Raw genomic sequence first — 17,661 nt, forward strand, 5'->3', positions numbered from 1 at the left:
GCCTGGTCTAGAGAAAGATGTCCCTGCCATGAGCAAGATGAACCCAAACCCAAACTGTTCCTTGATCCCATGAACAGCAACAGCTTTCCCTCCAGCTGGTAGCTCCCCCTGACCTGTGAGGGTTTGCCCTGGCTCACAGCAAACACTGAGTCCCTGCAGACTTTGTGACCAGCACATTGACCAGAGGCTGCAAGAAAGGACCCAAAACCCCACAGCCCAGACCTGCACAAAGGGGCTGCAGGCACCTCCTCATTGTGCTGAGCACTCTGAAAGTAATATTGTGTGCAGGATGAGCTGAGTCACACGTGGGGAGCACAGGGATGAAGGGAATCCCTGTGCCCAGCTTTGATGTCCCCTGGCCCTGCCTCTCCTTCCAACAGCCCGTGGCACTAAGTGCTCCAAATCTTGCACTTTCTGTGGTGAATTTCCCTCCGTTTTCAGCCTGCAGCTCAAGGATTTCTCAGCAAGCTGCTGCTTCTCTGTGATGGAATTAGTGACAGTGGGAACAGCAATAGTAATTATTCAATGACCTAGAAATGACCTTTGGATTTTAAAAATCCATGGCTCTACTAAGGGCTAAATATTCACAACCAGAAAGAAGCTCCTGAAGCAGCAACATTTGGGTAAGAGGAAAACACCTGGGAAAGGTGACCAAGGAGGGAGAAACCCTGAGAAGCATCTCAGTGAGTGAAGGATCCTGTTTGGAACCAGGACATGTACCCTGGAGCCCTGCTGGTGTCACAGCCTGTGTGCCTCCATGGGCTGTGGTGACCCCATCCAAGTGCTGGAACACAAGGATCCCTGGCATGGCCTGTACAGCCCCTGGCTGCAGGAGCAGCCCTTCCATGGCTTTTCAGGAAGAGGGATTACCCAGTCCATCCCCCAAAACAGCTGTGGGCACATGTCCAGCAGATGTGGAACATGGCTGGTGGCACCACCACTGCCCCCTTACAGCCACCAGACCTTCCTGCCCGTGTGTTGGCACAAAGCTAACACCACCCTTGGCCCTGGCAGGAGATGTCACTCCAGAGGAACAGGCAGGAAAGAGACCTTCTCAACTCCCATGGTCTCTCATGCCACTGTGTCAGTGCCACTGAACTGGGAGCATGCTGGGCAGGGTGTCCTGAGCTGTGCTGGCCTTCATGCAGACTCTCCTCCCTACAACATGGTCTGCTGCCCTGGTTTTGGCCATGATGGGCAGTGGGATGCCTGATGAGGTTCTTAGGAGATCTCACCTGCTACCCAACCCCTCTGGGGAGGAGGAGGTGAACCTTAGGGAACTGGTGAACTCTGTGTTTCCCAGTTGTTCAGCCCCTACTGAAGGGGAAGTCCCAGTCTCCCAGGGATGGGTCAGGAAGCCAGATGAAGGATAAACTTCCAGTGCTCTTTTTCACTTCATACCACAAATGTGCTCAGTGAGGCTTCTCATGGACTCCTGGGCCAGTGCCCCAACTCACCTCTAAGCCTCAGCCCAGTCCTGCCAGGAACAAGAGCAGGTCAGGTCCTTGCCAAATGAGCAGAGGGGGTGGCTCCCAAACTCCCTTGCAGGTGTTTGGAAAAGGTGCAGCTGAGCCCTGGCGATGGGCAGACACACACAGACACTGCCTGGGAACTGGGACTGCTGGATCTGAGTGAGGGGACCCAGATCACCACTGCCAGGTGAAGCTGGATGCACCTCAGCCTCTACAGAAAGTTGTGCCTGAGGAAGAGGAGGATGAGGAAGGCAGCAGAATGCTGGGCTCCTCTAGCGTAGAGCTGGGTTGGGGCCCCACTTCAGTCAGAACAGAATTGGCTTTTTGCCTTTTTCACCTTCCAGTTGTGCCCCCTGAGGTTCTTCTGCCCAGAGAGATCCTTGATACAAAATGGGAATCGGTGATTCAGAAAAATACAAACCATCTGTGGAGCAGCGTCACGGCAGAGACCCCTTCACACGTGTGAGCCCTCAGCAGACCTGCTCCTTGGGGAACTGCACAGTTAGCTGCAATTTTTTTTAATGACACTGCTATTTTAAAAGGAATAACTCATATAATAATAATAATAATTGCTTCCTGTGCATGCCCAGCACGTGGGCTTTGAGCTCAAGTAGAATATTAATAGCAATTAATTACAGCCCCTCTGACAGCAGCCAGTGCCAGGAGGGGACACACACCGATGTCAGCCTGAGGAGCAGGATCTGCCTCTGCCCTGTCTCTACTCCTCAGCATCTTTCCTTCACCCAGGAGGTCTCCAGGGCGATCCTGGGGCTCAGGGATTGTCCCTCCACCAGGCTGCAGGAAGCTCATTTTCCCAGGGTGGAGCCATGTCCCAGCAGCTGATAAAGAAGCTTGGCTATAAAATGCTTCTCTGTTTATTCTTCAAAAGCTGATTTCCTGCTCCAAACAATGTGGTGGTTCTCACCTAATGTCCCCACAGGAACATTTGGATTAAACAGCTTTGAAATTAGTTAAAAAGCTGGTTTTCCACTCGCTTTAGAAGGTAATCCTGAGCAAGCCATGTGCAAACCCAGCACTCCAACCTCAGCACAGGGTGCCCCAGGAAGATGTGGAGAGGAAAGGAAAGGTTTGGGTTGAGGGGGGTAAGAGGAGATGGAGGCCAAGGGGGGCTTTGGCTCTCACAAACATCGGAGAAAGGAAGAGATGACCAGCAGGTCTTGCTCTCCAACCCCTGACAACCTGCAGGGTTCCCTGCCCTCACCTCCTGACCTTTGGCAGCTGGATTTGACTCTCCTAAGGTGCCTGTGTCTTTTCTGATTCTGCCTCCTTTCAGCTTTTCTTTAATCCTTTTCTTTTTCCTGCCTTTTAAATCTTTTTCTCCAATTTCAGCATCTCTAAAGGATGAGTGAAGCCAACTGCTGTGAGTTCTGCTGTCAAACAGTTATTTACTAAGCACCAAACCACACTCTTGTGAGTATTGAAAAAATACATATCAGAGCTTTTCAGGTCTCTAATCCAGCCAAGCACAAAGGATTTGGGGATTTCAGCAGTTCCTGGGCAGTCCTGAGCTCTTCTTCCAACCAGACACACGAAACCACGGGCGCAAAGATCCACCGAAGTTGTGTCCAAACCCAACAACATCCAAATAAAACCATCACCACACCTTCCCTGCACCTGCTTTCCAGCACCTCCTGACAGGAACTGGGCCTTCCTTTGGTTTCCCAACAATTTTGGCTGTCACAGAGGTTTCTCATCGGTGCATGAAGAGCACACGTGCCGTGAAAGCTTCAGCCCATCAAAATGACTCCAGCCTAAATGAGACACACTTTAATTTTGCCTGGAGCTTCCACCTCTCCCTGACACATTGACTGGTTGTGAGATTAAATAAAATGCTCATTTCTTAAAATAAATCCCAGAGAAAAGTACAAATCCATTTACAAGATTTATGTTTGATGCAATCAGGCTCCAAGCCTCGGGAGGTGGAGGTGATAATACTTTCCTGTGCAGCCTATTAGATCCATCAGCTATAAAATACTGTGGGTTTGGTGGACAATTCTCTAAGGGTTGCATTAGCATTCACAAAATCCAGGTTCTTCTCTTAGAGGCTGTGAACAGGGTCCTCAGGGCAGTGGTTACAACCCCAAGCCTGACAGAGCTCAAGGAGCTCTGGGACAACTCTCCCAGGCACAGGGTGGGATTGTTGGTGTGTCCTGTGCAAGGCCAGGAGTTGGATTTGATAATCCTTGTGGGTCCCTTCCAGCTCAGCATGTTCTGTGGTTCTATGATTCTTTGCTGTATTATTTTCACTGTGGTTTTTTATGTCCCTCCTGGCTGAGGGTTCCTCTCTGTCTCTCCTGGGCTTGCTTCCAGGGAAGCAGGGCATCTCTCCCAGGAGCACCCTGTCCCTCTCACTGCCACCCCAGCTCACCCTTCCAGAGGGGAGAACAGCTTTAAATGGTTCTGTCTGCTGAGACCTCTCTTGTACCAATTCCCAGCAGGATTTAACACCCTGAGGACCTGCAGAGCCAGGAGCAGGGGCAGGCAGTGCCAGCCACTCTGTGCCAGCCACTCTGTGCCCACCAGCTTCATGGCTTCAGCCCCCTGGCAGGGCTTGGGATGGCTCTGGGGGGCTGGGAAAGGCCAGGGCTGCCCAGCAGTGCCCCCACAGTCCCGTTCTGCCAGCAGTGAGACCCCATAATATCCCTCTCAATACCTGTATTTGGGGAACAAGCACAACTGCCTGGGCAGCACACCTGGAGCAAAGCAGGGAGCCCCCAGGATAGCACCAGACAGCCCTTAAATTGAAGCCCCTATGGGCAGGTCCTCCAGGACAACAGGTTGGAGCCCCAAATTCACCCTCTGACCTCGCTGCCCAGCCCAGTGGAGGTGCCTCAGGAGCAAATGGGCCCTGCATGAAGCATGATGGGGTAAGCACAAGGCAGGGGATAGCAGAGACAGGGCACTGTCAAAACAGACACTAATTAGTGCTAATTGCAAATAATCAGCCAAACCTAAGAGCATGAGGGAATCCAGTCCTGGCACAGAGAGGAGCCCTGGCTGGAGTGAGGAGGGCATGTGCCAGGCAGGTTGTGATGGGAGAATCCCACAGATGGGGACCCCATCGCCTCCCCACACCATCACTTCTCTTCCCAGATCCCACCCAGCCAGAAGCTGCCACATGCTGCAGCACACAGGGCTCCTCAAACTGCTCTCCTGTGTCCCCTGGAAGCAATTCCCAAGGTCAGAGTGTTCACGTTACTCATCTTGGGAAACCCTGCTGCAATGGCCCCCCAGGATGGGCCTCTGGCCACCCCAAAGACAGGAGAATTAGCGGGAAGATGATCCCGGGAGATGAGATGCCACATCATAAAGCAAGCCTTGTCCCTGTCCTCCCACCACCCTGGGCTCAGCCAGGTGAGATGCTCAGGGCCCAGGGATCCTCCTGTGAGGCCTCGGGGCCCCTTTTCTCCCTGCAGGGTTAAACCCATTTTCTCTAGGTGTTTGCAGGAGTCACTAACATCACCAACACAGCACAAGCTTTCTGTTGTCTGCAGTCAGCTTTTCCTCCCTAGAGGCCATGCTCCTCCAGCTCTCCATCACCTCCCCCTGCAGCACTTCCAGCTCTCCTTGCTTTGGCCCTGGGATCCTCATGAAGCTCAGAGCAGATCTCCAAGCATGGCACCGAGACCTGCCACGTCCTACCCTGAGCCCCAGGGCGCCTCTCTGAGACATCCTGGGTCATGCACAGGGTGCTGTGGCTTGCTCCCAGCACCAGGATGGAAGCTGTTCTCCATCTTCATTGCCTGTCCTCACACCTGCAGTCCATGGCTGTCTTCACTCCTGCAGGCTTTATTTGGCACTCACCCAAATCCTACGCAGTTCCTTCCTTAGCCATCCCCTGCAAATTCCCCCAGAAGACACAGAGTGTTTCTATCTCTGCCCAGCTCTGGAATACAAAGCAGGGCACAGATGAGCCAGGTGAGCAGCACAGCAGGTGCTGAGCCAGGACCCTGCCAGGGCTGGAACTCTTGTCTCGACACTGGCACTGAGGAGCAAGCAGGGAGTGTGAACAGTGCCCAGTGCCCGTGCCAGCCCCTGGGGTACCACAGGCTCAGGGTCCGGTGATGCACTGCTCACCTCGCCGGATTCAGCAGGGTGGAGACCCCTTGGCAGCCCCCTCTGAAAGGGACTGAAAGAAAAGTTCAACCCTCTGTGCCCTGCTAGTAAACCCCCATTCATGCATGACTTCTCAAATAGCTTTTGAGTGCTTTCCTTTGCTTTCAGTGCCAGCAATGACTCAGGCTTAGATGTGCATTGTCAGGCAATCCGGAGCTGGCGTCTAGCTAGGAAACACCGTTTGTTCAGCAAGAGCAATATTTAAGTGCCCTCTGGTGGCAATTGCCTGTGTCGTTGTTGGGATTTCCTCCTCTCCCTTCTGCCCGACATCCCCCTGGGATCTTCCCTGGGCCAGGGCAGTCCCTGCTCATCCAGCCCCGCTGGCTCACAGGGATCTCCCAGCCCGCTCCCCTGCCACGTTCTGCAGCAGAAGCCTGAGCGTGTCCCTGATTCCATCCGTGCTGCGGGCCAGGCCAGCCCTGGAGCTCAGCTCTTGGCCTACTTTGCTGCCCACGTGTCAGCTCATCCGTCCTGCCCGGCCCCATCCAGCAGCGCAGCCGCCTCGCCCGAGGATGCTCGGCCACGGTCTCTGTCCTTCCCCACCAGCGTTCCTAGTTCAGCCAATCTGGGTAAAAAAAAATGTCCGTGTGAGATCTCAGGGTGGTTCAGTTCCCCTGTGCTGCACGAAAAGGGGTGGCCAGGCAGGAGCAGGAGCCCTAAAGCTGCTCCCCCAGCACGGAAAGGCTGCAGGGACAGCTCAGCCGAGGTACGAGCCCCCAGAGGCGCCGCAGAAATGCGGTTTTGTAACACTGCTTTCCCTGAAACTCCTTCTGCAAATCGCTGCTCTATTTAATTGCTATAGAATACCTCACTGTGCCGTTATATTTTCCGTAGAAAAAAGCATCTACAGCACATACACCTGTGCTGTAGCTTCAGCTGCTGGGGGCAGAAGGGGAATATGACAGAAAATATTTTCCATGTCCACAGCTGGATCAAAATCCAGGCTGGACATTTCCTTAAGCATGAAACAGGCGTTTTAATGATGAGGTTGTGCCACTCAGCTTCCCTGACACATCTAAAGTGACTCTTCCTGCTCCTCTGCTCCACAAGAAGGGCAGAAAGAGGAAAAGCAAAGCAGAAGTGAGGCTAAGGGGGAATATGCCCCCGGGGTGGGATGGTGCAGACGCTGGGCAGATGTTGGAGGTGTGCTGGTGGGATGGAGCATCCCGGGAACTCCCTCCTGCCCCAGGGCAGAGGGGCACAGAGGGGCTGCAGCCAGGCACAGTGACCCACCCTCCCCTCCACTCAGCCTCACTGGCACAATCCCAGCCCCTGTCCCACAGCACTCCCTGCGGGAAATGCTCTCAGCTCCCCAGATCAGCCCCCTAGGTGGCAGTGGCCACCCAAACCTCAGCTCAGGAAGGTGCAGAGCTGTCACCTGCGGGTCACACATTACTGTGGGTTGGTTTGACCTTTCCTGTCCCCCTTTGCTCTGCCAGGAGCTTTCATTCTGCAGGAAGGAATTGGCTGCCTGAAAGCCTCATAAATGGGGGGCAAGGCTGACAATGCTTCATTTCTCTGTGCAATGCTGCTGGCACTCAGATGAGATACTCACAGGAAATGTGTGAAGTACCAGCCCAGGACTGCAAAATAAAGCTGCCCGAAGCTGACCTCTAATTTGTCTTTCAGCCATCTCAACAAACTCCCTGTGTCCCACAGGAGCAGCTCAGCTCACAGCACTTCTAAAAATTCAAAGGAGCTGTGTAGCTGTTTAAAGATAGGCTAAAGCAGTTATTTAAGTACTTAGCATTTCTTCTGGCCTATACAATAAATCGGCTTATTCTGCAAACTGTGCTGTTCTTACGTTGCTCTTTGCTGGCTGGGCTCAGCCCTGGTGCTCCCTGTCCAGGTGTCAGGCAGGTGATGGAGGCAGGACACCCCTTGGTGACAGAAGAAACGTGCCTGTGTGTCCTGGCTCTACACCAAAACCAGCAAATGGAGCAGCTCTGTGACTGTGCCACCTCCAGGGACAGTTGGGAACCTCTGTAGGTTGTCTGTCCTTTACATGGACACCTGGCAGCACCTGCTCCAGCCCACCCTGTCCCACCTGCCCCAAAGCTCCGGCGTTTCCGTGCCACATCACAGAATCACACACCTACAGACTGCGTGGGTTGGCAGGGATGGACCTTTGCAGGCCACCTGGTGTGACCCTGCTCAACCATGAGAGCCCCTTGACCATGACTTTGTCCAGGTGTCCAGGTGTCCAAGGACAGAGACTCCATAACTCCTGGGTACTTAGCGAGACCCTCCAGTGTTTCCATTTGTGCCCATTGTCCTTTGTCCTGTCACTGGGCACCACTGATAAAAGCCTGGATCCTTCCTCTTTCCACCCTCCCTTCAGGAATTCATACACATGGGTTCATGAGCCTTCCCTTCTCCAGCTTGGACAGTCCCAGCTCTCTGATGAGACACGATGCAGTCCCTGCACCCACTCCATGGCTCTCTCCACTGGACTGGCTCCAGTTTCTCCTGGGAAGACCAGCACTGGACACAGTACTCCAGGTGTGACTTTCCACGTGGGGAATCAAACGGTGATGATTTTCTTGTTCTTCATGTGCCTGGAAATGATATCCAGGATTAGCTGTTCCCATTCCAGGGATGGAGATGAAGCAGACCAGCCTGTAGCTCCCTGGATCCTCCCTCTTGCTCTTCTTAAGGACAGGAGTGACATTTGCTTTCCTGCAGGCTTTGGGTACTTCTCTACCTGATCCAACAGGACTCTTGCAAACAGACCTATGAAGAGGCTGAAGTCTGCTCTCACAAAGTTCAGGGCTGTGCTCTTGCTTTTCACCCTCCTTCCCTTCAGGATTCTGAAGTCTACAGTCCCTGTCTCGCTCATGGCCTCCAGGATGGGGCAGCTGACACTCAGCAGCCAGACAGGGTGGGTTTAGCCCAAACCTGTCTAACCAGCTGTAGACCCTCTGTGTTTTCACCTCCCAAAGCCAAACTGCAGCTGTTCCCAGAACCTCACCCTGTGCTGACCAGGACTGAGTCTTCCCTTGTGTCAACAGAGCTGAAGAGACCAAGCACCTTTGCCTTGCTCCCCAAGAAGCCAGGCTGCAGCAAGAGATCAGGTCTGGCACTCCTGGGACAGACAGGACTAATAACACCTTGGACTGACTGTGAGGCTGCTCAGGAGCATCAGGGCACAGGAAAATGGCACGTGGGCTGTTGGCTCCCTCTTGGTGTTGTGTCCTGTGGCTTTGGGGAGGGTGACAGTGCAGGAGAGAGGTGGCAGTGAGCAGGCAGGGCTCTGCTTCCCAGCAGCAGCACCAGCAGCAGCCATATCTGCCTGATCTCCACCTTGGAACATCTCTGTGTTTAATTAAAATAATTAAAAACACGGCAACCCAAGCAGATGAGGGTTGTTCAGAGCCCACAGGTTGACACCTGCTGCTGGCCTGGAGAGGGTGAGGAGCAGTTCTCCTGTCCTGGGGTGGGTGGCACAGCTGTGTCTCTGCACTGGGCTGGAGGTGATGGTCAGGATCCCCAAGGCTCTGGTTTTGCAGAGTTTCTTGTTGCAGTTGCTGACCTCAGAGTGAAGCCAAGCCCGATGGATGCACATGGAGTGCCTGTGCCCGAGCCAGCCTGAGCCCCTGGGAGCTGCTGGCCTTTCCTCCTGGAGCTGGAAAAGAGGGAACAGAAGTCAGAAGTGTTGCTGGCACCATGTGGACTGGAGGGCTGTGGTCAGCCTCTGCCCAGGACTCACTGACACCTGGTGACACAGAGATTGTCTCTGTGCCCATTCTTTGCTCAGTGCTTTTCACTCCTGCTCACTGCACTCTGTACCTGTCAGACAAAAGACAAAATAAAGCTATTGGGAGACAAACAAAAGATTGACTTTTGCTTTCCAGGACTCCAGCAACCCAAAGGTGATGCATTTTCCTTGTTTGCTGCACTCTGCTGGGCAGTTCTCTCCAGCAAGGTTCTGCAAGCTGAGGAGGGGACACTTGTGGGACCCCTGTCAGTCCCAGGGTCTCCTTCCCTGTGTGCCCTTTCTGTCCAGACCACCTGCATCACCTTGGGCTCCATGTCAGGGCACAGCTCCACTGTCCCACATCCCTGGGGTTTGCTGTGGTTTCCTCAGCTCACCCCACAGCCCCTCCCAAAGCACCTATGCTATCACTGTGAAAATTATTGCTGTTTTTCCTCCCTCCCTTCACTGTTAAACTGTTTTACATCAGCTACCACTTCCTCCAGTCCCATGTTTTTTTTGATGTGGAGCAATAAAACCACTCTAAGGAACCATTGTCATTCCAGAGAAACGCAATGCTCCTGGAAAGGAGCTTGTAAACCCACTGTTATTTTCTTTCCTAATTGCAATTTCAGTGACTCATCCCTGGTGCCACACTGCAGTGCACAGCCATTGTGTGGATTTTTACCCAATCTTACAGCAGTCACAATTCACTGCTCAAGTTTTCAGGCCACCCAAGCCATTAGGAAAATACATGTAAAATAAAAACCTGCTGGTACAGTTGGCTGGCAGAGCAGCACAGCCCCTTGGGACAGCAGCAGAAGAGAAAGGCATTGAATGTTCTCCAGAGCTGCTGTGGCCGATGTGGCTGAGCTAGCATGAGCTGCTGCCTGAACGTGTGCTGTCTGAACAAGAGCTGATTCTCTTCTTTCCCCTTTCCCACCCCCTTCTTCCCCCCAGCTCTATCACAGCTCCATTCCTCAGCCCTGTCTCTAGGCTCTATCTCAACCCTATTCCTTCCCCTCCTCATTTCTATCCCACCTCCTTCCCCTTTTCCTCCCCTTCCTGATCCTACTCCCCATCTTGATCTCATCCCTTTCCCTACCCCATCTAACCCCACCTCACTCCCCATCCTTTTCCTCCCCACCCCATTCCCATCCCACTCCACTCTTTCCACATCCTCCTCCCTATCCCTAACCCCATCCCATACCCATTCTGTTCCTGTCTCATCCCCATTCCCATCCCATCCTACCCCTCTGCTCCTGTTTCTGCAGAGCCCCCAAAGCCCTGCCCAGACTCCCCATGACCACCCACTCTGGAGGGGAGAGGTTTCTGGGCACATCATCCTGGGAGGGTGGCAGCACTGGGCAGCTCCTGCAGGAGAGGAGGGATGGCCTGGCACATGGACCTGAGCTCAGCCCCCATGTCTGTCACGGGAGACAAAGGCTTCCCTGGGAGCTCTTGGCCCTGCTCAGGCTGCTGATTCACTGCTCAAAATCACATTGGCCTGTTTGTACAAGGATCCACAATCCTGGTTTTGCTAGGGCCATTCCCCATCCGTTTTCCCTTTCTCCCAGTTCAGGTGGAAAGATTCTGACTTTGGCCATGAGTTGGGCAGGACTGGGACTGCCCTGCTGCTCCTGATGGCTGACCTCCATGCCAGGGCAGCAGAGCCTTTTGTCAACCAACACTGCACCCAGGGAAGAGCTGACTGTGCCCACTCCGTGCTGAGGGAGCTGGATGCCACCGTGGCAGGCCCTGTGAGATGGCTGAACACGGCTAAAACATCCTGGCTGAGCAAATTGAATTCCACTGGGCTCCAGAGGCAGGCAGCAGGGTCTAGGTGGGGCTGGGAGCCAGAGAGGAGCCTCCCCTCCCCTGAGCTTCCGTGCCCTGCGGTGCTGGACACCCAGACTGCTGGCCATGGCACGATGTCACCAAGAAGACAATTGTGCAGCTCAGGTTCTCATCAGGTTCAGCATCATTTGGGATGAGCTGGAGCCTCGTTGTCACCTTCCGGTACTTAAAGGGACTCATGAAAAAGAAGGAGAGTGACTTTTTACACAGGCACAGAGTGATAGGCCATGGGGGAATGGTTTTAAACTAAGAGAGGAGAGATTTAGTTTAGATATTGGGAAAAAATTCTCCCCTGTGAGGGTGGTGATGCCCAGAGAAGCTGTGGTTTCCCCATCCCTGGAAGTGTTCAAGGTCACATTGGACAGGGCTTGGAGCAACTTGGGCTAGTGGAAGGTGTTCCTGCCATGGCAGGGGAGTGGAATGAGATGAGCTTTAATGCTGCTTTCAGTCCAAACCATTCCATGATTCTGGGATCCCATTTCAGTGACACATTCTCTGGCTTTGCCACAGAGTGGGCTGGAAAGGAGAGCTTGGAGCCTGTGTAACCAAGCTGGCAAACTGTGCCAGTGTCTGTGAGGCAGCACAAATGGGAGTAAAGGAGCTTCCTGAGCCAGCCTGGCCAGTGTGGCTGAAACTGGGCTTACAGGACCTGGCCAGGGGCTCACCAGCCCTCCTGCTGCAGTGGTGTAGGGGCAGCCACAGCTGGCTTTGCTCCTGGGGCTGAGGGCTGGGAGCAGAGCGCTCGCTGGCAGCTCACCTGGCACAGCAATGCCCTGCCACAAACCCTCCTGCCATCTCCCCAGTGTTTGCAGCCTGGGAAACTGCAGCACCAGAGGGGAGCAGAGCAGGTGAAGAGGGAGCCCTGCCCCACCAAAGGCTCCAGAAGAGCTGTGAGCAGAGCACCAGGCAGCTCCAGCACGGTGGGATGGGCTGCAGGAGCGACCCAGGTGCCCCTGAGTATTCATAACTGTGTCATTAGAGGGTGCCAGTGCATTGCTGCAGAGCTGGGCCAGCCCCTTACCTGTCCCAGCAGGGGCACAGGGGTCCTGTGGCTGTGGGATGCTGTCAGCATTGCACATCCAAATTCCTTCTTGGGAGGTTTAAACTCCAGAGCCCACCCAGCTGTGGAGCCACAGGACTGGAGCAGCAGATGCAAAGCTCAGCTGTTACTTAGAATAGATCCTAGAGTGATTTCAGCCTTCACCTCCCTCCCTCCATCAGTGTTCTGTGCCTGTCTCAAGCTGCAGGAGGTTTTTCCAGAGCTGTGTGGCAACACAGCAGCGATGCTGTTCCCACCAGAAAAGGGGAATTCAAGCGCAGAAGCTGCTGTGCCAAATCCCTGCAGCAGAGACAAGGCTGAAATTACCCAGCTCCTGCTGCTGGGGGATGGAAAGCCAGTGCTGGAAACAAACCTAAACACCTACAAAGACAGAGGCAGGCTTTTCCTGTGCCCTCGAGCTGCTAAATTGCTGTTGAGACATCTGGAAGTAAGGTCAGTGTGCAGCAGTAGGGGGCTGGCTGGGGAGGGACTGGCACAGCCCTGGATTACGAGCAGCAATGCCTACATACTGTCCCATGGGATATACAGCACAGGAAAGGGATTTACAGGTGCAAGAGAAGGGCCCTGACAGTGGCTGGGGTACAATTGCACAAGGGTCAAATTTTGGCAGGTCTTGTGGGTCAGGGCTGGCTGTGGGGCAGTGGCAGCAGAAGGGCTGCAGGCAGATCACGTGGGTGTCCCGTGGAGTTTGGGATTGCTTGAGTCCAAATCCCTTGGTTAATGACACAGGGAGCATCATCAGGGCTCGGGGCAACTCACTCATGCAGTTTAGAGCCCTTGGACAGAGGAGGACTGTTCTTCAGGTATGGACCATGCCCGGCTCTCCCAGGACCAGGGCCAAAACCCAGGATCATTCCAGCCAAACCCTGAACAAAATTAAGGTCAGAGAGAACTGCAGTTGAACAGCCTCATATCCCCAGAACTGGGGGTGTCCCAGGGAAGCCCCAGCTCAGGATTTCCTCTGAGCACATCGAGCAGTGGGGCTTGGGATAATTGTTCCTTTCCTTTCCTGCCCGTTGGCTCCCAGTGTGGGCCATCCCAGACATGAATCTGAGGAGGGAGGGAGATATTTTTGTCTTGCATAGCACTGCTCTAAGGCTTAATTATTTAAGATCTTGTGAAACACTTGGCATTCTCGGGATAAAATGCTTTGTAGGAAGCACAAGGCACTGTTATGAAAGCATTAATGTTTTTGCCTTCTCTCCATCGCTCTTCAATCTGCTTGGCAGGAGCCAAGGGCTCCTGGGTACCACAGGACAGCTGCAGCTGTCTGCTCTAAAGGGTCACAGAATCACAGAATGGTTTGGGTTGGAAGAGGACCTTGAAGATCATCCAGTTCCACCCCCTGCCATGGGCAGGGACACCTTCCACCAGCCCAGGCTGCTCCAAGCCCCATCCAGCCTGGCCTTGGACACTTCCAGGGTTCCAGGGGCAGCCACAGATTCTCTGGGCACCCTGTGCCAGGGCCTGCCCACCCTCACAGGGAAGAATATTTTCCTAATATCTATTCTAAACCTAATCTCTTTGAATCTGAACCCACTTCCCCTTGTCTTGTTACCATGCTTTTGTAAATAGTCTTGCCCCATCTTTCCTGTAACCTCCCCTAAGGGTGGTGACTTGCCATCAGCAGAAGATGCAGCTGAAAACTGCAAACACTAAGATATAATTCCCTCTGTGCCTCATCTGTCCCCCTTCCCAGCCATCATGGGATGGTAAAAACCCTGCTGAAGCCTCATCCTGCACCACCTCCCCTCCCCTGACCTGTTGAGCACTGCATCCACACGGACACGCTCCATCCTCCACACACACCCACTCTGCCGTGGCCACCCCGGCCATCCCAGGCCACCCCAAGCACTGATGCTATGGAATATCCCTCTGGTCAGTTGGGATCACCTGTCCTGCCTGTGTCTCCTCCCCTCCTCCACCACTCACCCAACTTCCTTGGCAGCAAGGCAATATGAGAAGCAGAAAAGGCCTCTGTGCAAGCTCTGCTCAGCAATAACAAAAACATCTCTATGTTATCAACCCTGTGTTCAGCACAAATACAAAATACAGCAGGCCACTGAGAAGAAAATAACTCTGCTCCATCCAAACCCAGCACATCCCACCTCATATTCCATAACCATTTGCACCATTCCAGGTCCCACACTGTTGAGTACAACTTCCTTCCCATTCTTTGATATAACACAGATATATCAAGGAATATATATTCCCTTAGTCTATGGACCACTCTGGGAAAATAAAGTATCAACAAAATCCCTGTTGCATTCATTTAATCCATGACTTTGGGCTCCATCTGTTCTGGTGGTCACTCAGGACAGCAGAGGTGCTGGGTGGGGGGAGTTACTGGGAACCAAAAGCAGCTCAGGTCAGCTCACTGCTGCCTTGCAACTGCTTCTTGGGAGGCTTCTCCTGCTTTGGGTTGAATGGTGCCTGTTATAGTAATTCCTGAAACAAATCATGGCTTAAAACAATTTACAGATCCATTGCAATCTCCATCCCTGGTCCTTTTGGGCCAGGTTACCTGATTTAACATTGCACCAAACCCCTGCCTTTGTGCCCAGCCTGGCTTCACCAAGGGGCTCCTGCCAGAGTTCCCATTTGTGTGGTCACATCCCAGTCCCCCACAGGCAGCAGGACACAGCTGCCCCACCCTGGGCTGCCCCACAGCCTGCAGGGGATCTTTGCTGCTCCAGCCTGGGGTGTGACCCACAGGAGACAGCCCTCCCTGGATTTCTCCAGCACGGGTCCTTCCCACGGGCTCCAGTTCCTCACCAACTGCTCCAGCTTAGCTCTCCCAGGGGTCACAGGTCCTGCAGCAAACCTGCTCCAGCACAGGCCCCATGGGGGTCATTCTCCTTCAGGCATCCCCCTGCTGTGGTGTGGGCTCCTCCACTGCCTGCAGGTGGGTCTGTGCTCCGTCGTGGACTCCTCCACACGTCTCAGTCCCTTCAGCTCAGGTTCAGACTGGAGTTCCAGCCTGTCCAGCACAGACACAGCAGCACTGCCCTGGCCACCTGCCAGCCCAGCCCAGCAAAGGCTGTTATCAAAGTGTTCCCAGGCATGATCCAGAAAGGTGATAAGCACTAGAGCAGCAGTGAAAGCAAAAAGCATCCACTAACGAGCACTGGACTCTAATACAGTCAGGGGAGTGACCCCCATGGACAGCACAGGAGCCTGCTCAGTGCCAGCTAACAGCACTAACAGCTATAAACTCAGTGGAGCACATCCCAACTCTACCAGCCACACTGCAGGGCAGGGAGCATCCCTGGATTTGAGATACATCCCAAGCCTCCCTTAGCCTGGTGCAGCAGGAGGAGAGCAATGGCTCCGGCTTCCCCTGCACTGACACCTTTCTAAGGGGGTCCTTGAGCCTTGGACCTTGCCAGGTGATCTGTTCTCTTTCCATTCATGGTCAGCCTGGCTCTTGAAGATGTTTTGTTTTGCTATATCCAAATGCAACAGCCTTCCTATCTTATCTACCAGCATAAATCTTACTTTACTGAGTGGGAGCGAGAGATAAGAATGAAGCAGGCAAAGATCAAAGGACACTGATATTTTCATAAAAGAGCAGAAACCCAAGCCTTCAGAATGACCCAGCACCAAAGCCCTGAGACCTTTGAGCAGAAGAGCAGATCAGCTTAAGGACCATCCTGCACAGGGTCGGGGCACAGTCAGCTGTGAGCCAGCTTTCTGCACTGCTCCAGCACATGGATCTTCCCAGCCCTGTGAGGATGGGAGGGCAGAGAGGGAAGTGCTGCCAGTAACACTCCATTTCACCTGCAGACAGGACAGCTGAGACAGGAGCAGTTGGTCCCCTGGAGGGTTTTTTTACAAAACCCTTGGAGGGTTTTGTAAGACAGTGGGAGGCACAGCAGAACCCATCCTGAGCAAGGAGGGAAGAACAGGCAGCACTTCTCTCTCAGAGCCAGTTTCCAGAGTGCAGGGCTTAGGTTCACCCAGAAGAGTTTGGACAGATGTGAAGGGACGTTAAATCTGTTCAACACACCTGTGCCACAGATCACTGTGGATCTGAACCTTCAAACCATGAATTGTGATCAAGCAAGCCAGGAAAATTTCCCAATAGCGAAGGTGATGGGTAAGAAAGACCTTTGTCCCAGACAGAGAGTGGGATTTCAGCACAGATCCTGGGATTTTATCCTCTGGGGCAGCATTTTCATTTTGAGGTGTTACACTGATCTCTGCTCACAAGGTCCTAACCAGTGTTTTTGTGGAGGCACTGGCAGTAGGAGGGAAGGCACAGGCTGGTGGCAGTCTGAGGATGGAGCAGGATCTCTTCAGCTGGCACTGTCACGGAGACAAGGACAGGGACATCTCCTCTCTGATCCCTTCTGCTCTGTAGACACCGCCACCAAAACTAATCACCAACAAATCCAGCCCTGCCTGCAACCTGCAGTCTCACAGAACCCTCTTGCAAAGACAGTGGGGTGTTTCACAAGGCCTTTGCAACAGGCTTTACCAAATTGCTATGTGGAAAGAGATGTGAAACCAGCAAGAATTGGGGCAAGCAGTCACCACAGTGTCCTTGCACTCTGCTGTTGTTCACCTGCTCCCCACAGCCTGTTGTGCTGTCTAGGTCCAGTTCCTGCCCTCATCCTTGGCAAGGTCAACTCCTTCCCTCTGGCTGGTGTTGTTCAGGCAATCAGAAAGGAAAAAAGTAAACAATGAAGACAAAAGCTTTGATTATGGAGCCGCTGAGTTTGCCAGGCACAGGGAGGGCTGGGGGGAAGATAAATGTTGCTAAACCAGAGTTTCCAGGCAGCACAGGCTTCCCAGTAAACAGGATTCACACCTCCCTTCCCACATCTGCTAATAACGGTGGGCCATGTCAGGAGACAGGAGAAAGGAAGGGAAAGAAACACTAGTAAAAATGTAAAGGGTGCAAAACCTGGTCTGTCCCCCACCATCTCAGACACCATTTTCAAACAACTCCATTCCTGGGTCTCAGGAGTTCCCTGCCCTCAGCTGCAGCCACACCACACGTGGCAGAGAAGCCTGAGTGGCAGCTGGTGTGAACCCATCAGTTCAACATGTGTAACACCTCCAGGGTTCTCCCACACCTCTCAGGTGGCTTCTGGGCATATGCTAACACACCCAATGGAAATGGGTGGAAATTGGGTGAATGTACCTTCCACATGTCCTTGCTCAGTGTCCTGCCTCTCCTTTTCCCAGGGGAGAGCTGGCTTGTTTTCTCTTTGTAGGAGCTAAATCCCAGTCTGTAGTATGGCATTCCCTACCAGCCTTGTTCCCAGGGGAAAGACAGCTGCACCTAGAAATTGCTGTGTAACTTCTGCTGGAGGGGTCATGAGAGCCATAAAGCCTGGCCTGCCTTAATAAAATATGTGCAAACTGCTCATAAGGATATGTAAGTATCAAGTGTCATTTGAAGATCTTAATGAAGCCAAGCAGTGTTTTACAAG

General features: G+C 53.3%; 1 long non-coding RNA gene across 1 annotated transcript; it reads right to left on the reverse strand.

Moving 5' to 3' along the window:
* Positions 1 to 2,854: 2,854 nt before the first annotated feature.
* Positions 2,855 to 15,230, reverse strand: LOC111935664 (uncharacterized). The gene is made up of 2 exons (XR_015276845.1): positions 14,996 to 15,230; positions 2,855 to 9,234 (listed from the first exon to the last, which is right to left on the reverse strand). It is a non-coding gene; the product is annotated as an uncharacterized LOC111935664 (long non-coding RNA).
* Between the last annotated feature and the right edge of the window lie 2,431 nt (positions 15,231 to 17,661).

Source organism: Cyanistes caeruleus, chromosome 15 (genome assembly GCF_971803275.1).
Source record: "Cyanistes caeruleus chromosome 15, bCyaCae1.hap1.1, whole genome shotgun sequence".
Taxonomy (NCBI): domain Eukaryota; kingdom Metazoa; phylum Chordata; class Aves; order Passeriformes; family Paridae; genus Cyanistes; species Cyanistes caeruleus.